Source organism: Pteropus alecto, unplaced genomic scaffold (assembly GCF_000325575.1).
Source record: "Pteropus alecto unplaced genomic scaffold, ASM32557v1 scaffold10, whole genome shotgun sequence".
In the NCBI taxonomy this organism is placed as follows: domain Eukaryota; kingdom Metazoa; phylum Chordata; class Mammalia; order Chiroptera; family Pteropodidae; genus Pteropus; species Pteropus alecto.
Window position 1 is genome coordinate 8,956,613 of NW_006431210.1, and position 8,045 is coordinate 8,964,657.

The 8,045-nt window shown below is 37.2% G+C and overlaps 1 protein-coding gene across 3 annotated transcripts in view; it reads left to right on the top strand.

The window, feature by feature from the left end:
* Nucleotides 1–8,045, top strand: part of ARPP21 (cAMP regulated phosphoprotein 21) — a 111,880-nt gene that overhangs the window by 63,094 nt on the left and 40,741 nt on the right. The gene's annotated exons all lie outside the window — the stretch shown is intronic.

An 8,045-nucleotide genomic window follows, 5' to 3' on the forward strand; every position in this document is an offset into this window, starting at 1 on the left:
GACCACCAGCCCGGGGGACCCCGCCTTCCATCAGTAAGTAGGTCCTGGTAGAGCGCATGCGCTCTCACCAGTGCTCATCAATGCCTGCTCTGTCATCTATCGTCTGATTCCTGCACTAAATTTATGTATATGTGTCTATAATATGTACAGATATATGTGTGTAATAGATACAGAAGATGTACCATTGTTATAAGCTATGACAAAAAGCACAATCCTCGCCGAGGATTAATACCAGTAGCAGCTACTAATGCTGACACTGCTAGCCTTTTGTCAGATTAGAGAATTAAATTCCTCTGTATTGTGCACAGCTATATGTCCTTCAGTTCATCCCGTGGCTTATTTGAGTCTGTGGGAGAAGAATTAGAGAAATGTATAGCAGCCAACCAGACTTTGTCTTGTTTCACTACTTTATTCGTTTGGGAAAGGATATATTTTGACCTCTGAATTGACTTTGTGCTTTTACAGTAATAAGAACACAAAAGGGTTTCAAATTATTAGTTATTTCAAGAAAAGCATTTGGAAATATTTTCTCTGAATGTTAAAAAATGTTGTTATCTCTATTCTTTGGTGGTAACTCTGCCATCAATTTAGATATATACTATGATAACGTGTCGTTTGCATCCTGCACTGTCTTATTTTCTTCTGCTAATGTTTATCAAAGAATTAATTGAGAATCTTCTAGCTATCGGTGCAGAGGCTAACGTAAAGAAGTTTTCGTTTTGGTTCCCAAAGCCTTGAGAAAAAGAAAGATGCAAATATCTACTTACATTATTATTTATTTTTTTAATTTAGTTTGCTGCCATCATTTGACAGTTTTCTAAAGAGATATTTCAGTCTCGGTTTAGAATATAGTTCATATACTGGGATGTGGTTATAAATGTGCTGGAACCCACGAAACCTGTAAACTCTGAGTCTGAAGGGCTGAGAAAGTTGGGTGAATGTGTTAAGAGAGCAACAGAGTTAGATTAGGAACGGGGCTCAGTTTCCCCCACTGACTCTGCTCCACTGACTTCACTTACGCGTGTCAACACAAAGAAGAAGACGTGTGACATTTTGTACTCTTTCGTAAAACATCACGGGATAATTTAGGGATACAGAAATCACCCTCTCCATCTCAGAGAGACCGACCTAACAGGACTCAACTATATTCTGTGGAAGCCTGGTGGCTTTGACGGCTCCCACCTCACAGGGGAAATGCCACCTCCAAGGTGAGATAATGACACTTCAATTAGAAGAATGCATTCTAAAGCAGGATCGTGCTAAAAATAGAAGCAAGTGCATCAGGTGTGAAGGAAGTGAGTGGCAGCTAATGTGGTCTGTGGGGGGTGGGGAGATAAGAGAAGAAAAATGATATGTGAACAGGATTTTCTCCCGAAGTCAAACATCAATATACGCATGTGAACTGAGACTTTTGAGCTCCTAGTTTTGACCACCACAGGTGCTATCAGAACTAAAATCCAATGCAGTTCCCACTGCAGTGTTCGATTTATTGAATGTTAGGGAAGACAAATGATGTCCCCTGACCTCGCTGAGAATCACCTCTGCTAATAAAATTCAGGTAACCCAGCTCATGCAGTGTCTCTGGAACGATGCACAAAGGCTCCTGGCCCTACAGTTAGCAGGCCTTTTGCTGAGTTTGGTGATACTAATAGAGACTTTCCAAAGGGACATGGCGGAGTTATTTGGGGGAGCAACTCTTTGTCAATGGACTACCTCATAGAGGAAAGAGTCTCTTTGGATAACTGTAAAAGCCATATTTCCTGGAGGAGCTTGAAGGTCGGCTCTCTCTATCTTTAAGTTGACTTCAGCACCAGCATCGACATGGCACCACCCCATGATGCCGCCCTGTCTCGCTCCTCCTCCTGTCTCCCACAGCCTTGCATCCTGAATCTGACCCTCTCCCATCTTCTGCTGTCACTGACACCAGATTGTATCATAGTAAATTCAGTTATCATATGATTAAGCATTATAACAGGGCAAAATTATATCAGCTATAGCCAAATGAGATTTTAATCCCAATTTGCTTCTTGGCACTGCTCTTAATCTTTACTTAATTGCAATTAAAAAGTGCCTCTTTCTTCTCCTACATTCTTGGCAGAATTGAAATCTCTGTAAATTACTACATCTTTCCTAGGCCTTGAAACTATACACAGTGGATTTTTAGAAAGTGAATTGGATATTCTACAGTTGATTAAATGGGACCCTTGGGTTACACTGAGGCCCATTAAGAGGTCAGAAGGTCTTTCTCCTGGTGATTTTGTACTCTTTACCCTACCAGTGGGTGATAAATGTGCTAAGCTTGTGGTACAAGAAGCTTATACTGGTAGAGATTATAAATAACAGCCATTAATGTTAAGGAATTTTGGAGAAATTAAATGGTAGATCTGCACAATGGTATTTGAATTTTGTAGGTACGTATGCGAGGAAAACAAAAACCTTTAATATAGAAATGTCTCTAATGGAAAAAAAATTGTTTATTGTCAATATGACATTATCAGGAACCCTCAACAGTGGAGGAGGGGAAATTTTCTTTATGAGGCAATGGCTGATAATCCAAGACTACAGAGAAAGGCTATCAGGTTATAGCTCAAAAGACTGTGGTTTTCAAACCATTCTGGCTTTTAAAGACTTGGAAGTGAGAGTCTCTTACTTGAAAACAGATTTTTCTCCATGGTCAATTATAATTGAAATGAAGTGCTGCCAGACAAACCTTTCAGTCGTTAATGTTTAAGTCTACTTATTTTAACAGTCAGTTATCACCACACTTTTAGTTTGGTTTTGCTCTTGATTATAACATCTTTAAGGCCACAAAAATTTTAGCAATAATTATATCCACCATGAGTTCAGGGTCTCTTCCAGGATAGTTACTCTGCTAGGTATTTACAAACATTGCATTGTTTTATACCCACCACAAATTTAGAAGGAAAATTTTAACCATTAGCACTGGGGAAACTGTTGCTTGGAAAGTTACTTTGGATCCCAAGGTTCATCCAGCTGGGAGGAGCACTCAGGTTTCAGTGTTAATCACTTTACAGTAACAACATAAATACAGTTACTAGTTTTGCCTTTATTGGCTGGTGTGGATAATCATATAGAAACTAGCATCTTGGAACTAGACCAGAGTGCTCTTGTTACAGAGGCAGATAACATTTATTTAATTATTGAAGTACACAAGTTGGCTTAATAACAGAACACATCTGGAATCCTAGACTTTGGCTTCCTGACCCACCATGAGCTTCCATATTGCTTTGCAGAGCTGGTCATTAACAAATGGCAGAGAGCAGCTGAAATGTTTATTCGCAAATCATACATTGGAAAGGGAAAAAAAAAAGAATTCCTCTTAGATAAGTGTTTCCAGCTCCAAATTCCCTTTTGAGTTTGACTTGAAAAGAAATATATGTAGCTTCATTCTTGGCTCTCCAAAATCTTGGACGTGTCCTAAATGCAACAAAATGAATTGGGAAGTGTCCCTTCCTTCTTTATTTTTGGAAGAAATTGTGTAAATTTCTTTCTTTGTTTTCTTCTTTTCTTCCTTTCTTTTAATTTTCTTCCTTCCTTCCTTCCTTCCTTTCTTTCAATATTTGATAGAATTTTCCAGTGAAACCACACTGGGCCTGGAGATTTTCAGAAGCATTATTTTTTACTTTTTATTTGAAGATAATTTCTGAAGTTTTTAAATTATAAATTCAATTCATTATGGTTATAGGACTATTCCAATTATCTATTTCATCTTTGCTGAGTTTTGGTAGTTGGTGGTCATCACTGAGGAATTGCTGCTTGAATTTATGTGTGTAAGATTGTTAATAGTAGTCCCTTATTATACTTTTAATGGCTGCAGGATATGTTGTAATACTCTGTTTCAGTCTTCATACTGGTGCGTTTTAAATTCTCTTATTTTTGTCAGTCTTGCCAAATTTACCAATTTTATTGATCTTTTCAAAGAACTAGCTCTTTGTTTTTCTCTATTGTTTAATTGTTTCATTTCAATTCACTTCTGGTCTTACTTTTATTATTTTCTTCCTTCCGGTCACTTTAGTTTCATTTTGGTCTACTTTTTGTAGTTTCTTGAGTAGGAAGTTAGATTATTGATTTGAAAACTTTTCTCTTTTCTAATGTAAGCATTTAGTGCTATAAATTTCCTTCTTAGCTCTGCTTTAGCTGTGTCCCACACAGTTTTTCTATGCTATATTTTTATTTTCATTCATTTGTATCTATTTTTATTTTTTTTGAGACTGCCTCTTTGACTTATGGATTATTTAGAAATGTACTGTTTAATGCCAAATGTTTGGAGATTTTCCTGTTGTATTTCATTATTAAATCTAGACTGATTCCATTATAGTCAGAGAACATACTCTACGTGGTTTCAATTCTTATAAAATTGTTGAGGTTGGTTTGATGACCCAAGATATTGTTTGTCTTGATGAATGTTCCATAAGCTTTTCAAAAAAACTAGGTGTTCTGCTGGTATTGGGTGGAACGTGCATCCATTTCAATGAAATTCTGATAATTTATGTTGTTGTTCAGATCTTCCATATTTTTGCTGATTTTCTATTTACTAGTTTTATCAGTTGCTGAGAGGTGGATGTTTATGACTCTGACTATAAGACTTCCTGAAGTCCTGAAATGAATCTCAGGGCGAAAGTTGCCCCTAATATCCCTGAAAACCCAGGATGGAGGGGAGACTCTGAAGTTCTTCAGAGCGTGCCATTATTTGGTTCCCTTCCCAAATAAATAAGAAATTTTGCATTCTCTCAGAGAACATTCTATGGAAATAGCCTAGAAGGTAAAAGCCCTCTGACTGTATATAGCTTATATACATAGCTGTTCCTATAAGTGGCTGCTTATTTCTCACTTGTCAGGCTTTCAATACTGTTGCTTAATGCCAGTAATGTTGCTATAGGTTTAGGTAGAAAATTAACATAGATAACTGTTTAATCAGGCAGTTCCACAGTTCTCTTTTCCTAATAGACCAGAAGATTCTGTATTCTTAAATGTCATGAAAGTAGAACAATAGGACAATAAAATGGCTGCAGAACAGAGCAAGAAGGGGGAAAAACACACAACTTGAATGAAACTTAAATTAGATTAACTTAATCACTGCAGTAAATCATTTGGTGTGGATTCTGAGAACTGTAGAGATTCCTCTTACCTCTGCCTTTTAAAATTTCCTTTCTGTCCCCGCTCCCCACCACCAACTATCTGCTGAATGATTTCTTTTGGGTAAAAACCAGTTTCATGGAGCATTTTTCATGAAAATGTGTTACTTTTCAAATTATAGTTTAGAAGGAAACCATGAAAAGGAAATTTTAAAAATGCATTATATTGCAAAATCTCACACAGCTTTGGTGAGGCTTCTTTAAGTCTGTTTACTTTACATTTTTTACTCTGTTTCTCTCCAGTCTCTGTGTTGAGTAAATGATGCTCCAACCTGCCTTGCAATAGTAGAGTTGGAATCTCTTCCAGGAGACAATGGTGGAGGTCATTAGATGTTTTTGAGCTTCTTTCCTCAGTCTTTTATATTTAACAGAAACCTCACTCGGACTCTCTTATCTTTTGCTCAACAGCCATCATGAAATATGAATAGTAGGAATAGAAATGGAGTTTAAAGTCTCAGTTTTGCTAAATGAGGAAACTAAAGAAAGTCAGCCTCCTGCCCAATGTGGGGTTTCTCTCGTCAGACCCAGAAAGGGGGCTTCTGTTTCAGTATTTACAGATTTAGTGACAAATGCAGGTTTCAGAAACTCAGCAGGCTTACTCAAGCTGACGGTCTGACGTGGGAGATACTGCCCTTGACTCTGTGAACTCGACACCATCTAACACATGTAAATTGTAAGAGAAGGACACAAACAGGAGCAAAAATAACATCCCGAAAACTGGGAGATACGTTATCACCCCTCCCCATTCATGAGAAAGAAATTGGAGCTTCTCCACCCCTCAGGGTATCATCTTCTCCTGCCCTGGTAGAGAAGGTGGAAATAGCCTTACGAAGGCTTCCTGGTGTCCAGTTAATCTGAGAGAAGAATGGTAGATGCAGATAAAGAAGGTTGCAATTAATTAAAAATATATGTAAATAAAAGGCATACAAAAGAATAGTGAGATCAGAGAATGTGAATCTTGTTTGTTTGGTTTTGCTAACTGATGATGGGATAACAGCATAATTCAGGATTCAGTCTGGGACATTCTGACCTTTAGGATATAGACTGCATTGATTCGAACCTCCATTCTACATATGCAAAAATCCATTTGTGTGTAGGGAGTTTTTCAATGAAGAATTATAAAGTTGGAGGGGGTCAGCCTATCAGAAATACAAACTATATAATAAGCCATTAGATTTTTCTGTTCCTCTCTGGAACAAAAATCCAACAATCTTTTATCTCTTTAGGTAGAGCAGTTCTAATCCCTCTGGCCTCTTTCACACACACATCAAATCTAGGCCTCTGCAGTTTCCTAACAAGAGCTGGTAATAGCCACGCCCTCAGAGGGGATGTATATTTGCGGGAGGGTTACTGTAACAAGTGCTCCTTAGACTTTAATGTGTATATATACCACCCAGGATCAAATGCATATTTCGATGCAGTGGTTCTGGGGTGAATTCTGAGATTCTGCATTTCTAGCACACTGACATGTAATGCTGCTGCTACTGGTCTACCATCTTGAGAGCAATGTAATAGACAGTACATTTTTAACCATGGCCGATCTGTATATTAGCCATTGCAAAGGAAACAGACCTGGCCAAATTTCCTATTTTATTTGATATTATTTGTATTTTAGACACAAATTAATACTTCATAGTCCGCATGTAGAATCTTATGAATTGTAACTAGTAGGTATTTAGGATGAATGAGTTAATGTTTATAAATCCAAATTTTGAGTTAGAAAATAAATACAGCCAGGTATTCGTAAGTATTAAAAGAATGAATAGTATGTGTACCTATTTTCATGTTAGGGAGTGTGTGTGTGTGTGTGTGTGTGTGTGTGTGTGTGTGTGTGTGTATAAGAGAGAGAGAGAGATGATGTGAAGATTTAAAAGTCTAAATGGAAACCTTCCAACCATCCAATTCAAACATTATTTAGAGCAAAACTGTAGTTAAATGTTATAAAATCAAGCAGAAAGACAGCCTAACAAAGCAATCCATATCAGCAAATGAATGTGCACATTTTTTAAGTTCAGATAGCCCAGGAATATGTCACAGAACCTTTGGGCCACTTTCAGGGGTACTGTATTTGGAGGTTTTCCTGTGCTTAGCGATTTGGGAATGTCTATAAATTTAAAGCAGTAATGCATCTATCAAAACTCATTTCAGGTGACTAGTCTTGGAAGTGTTTAGGTGGGAGGGAATAACCAGCCCTGGAAATCTCACGTCACCTTTTGTTCATGGCAGCTTTTCTCCTTCACATTTTTGTTTCCTTCTGAATGCATAATAATGGAATGGACTTGGTGGCATCTCTGGCAGGAAGGTATAATTATCTGTGACACATATATATTTGAAATAGACCAAAGCCACAGTTTCTTTCCAGATAGGTCTGCACAGAATTTCAATAAATAAGAACATATTTAGCTTTTTCTTTCTTTTAGGGATATTCCTATTTTTGTAGTAACATGTTGTTTATATTAGCAGCTCCTAGTAAGAAAAAAGATTATTGCCTCTTTAATGTTCTGAAACACATTTCAGATGGGGCAAAATGCACCTTAATGGAGTCTATAAATTTGTTTAACCAGAGCACTTGAGAAAAGTTAACAGTGAATTCTGTATTTTTAGCTTGACTTATTAAGCAGTCAGTGTCAATGTAATCGAGAGGAGTTTTATCTTAAGAAGGCTGTTCTCTCTCTTTGTTCTTATGAGATTCCTTACCTTGACTTTTTCCCCGCTTAGGGTGGGCTGGAGATGGGGAAAAGAAATACTGGAGCTAAAGAAAGAATTTGGGTTATCAATGTGAACAATAGATATATTGATCTACAGACAGAAGGGTTTTCTTTTTTTATCTTGTCTCCTTTCTCAAATTTAATGATTTAAAAAAAGACTTATTTGTCTTATTATTCTCCA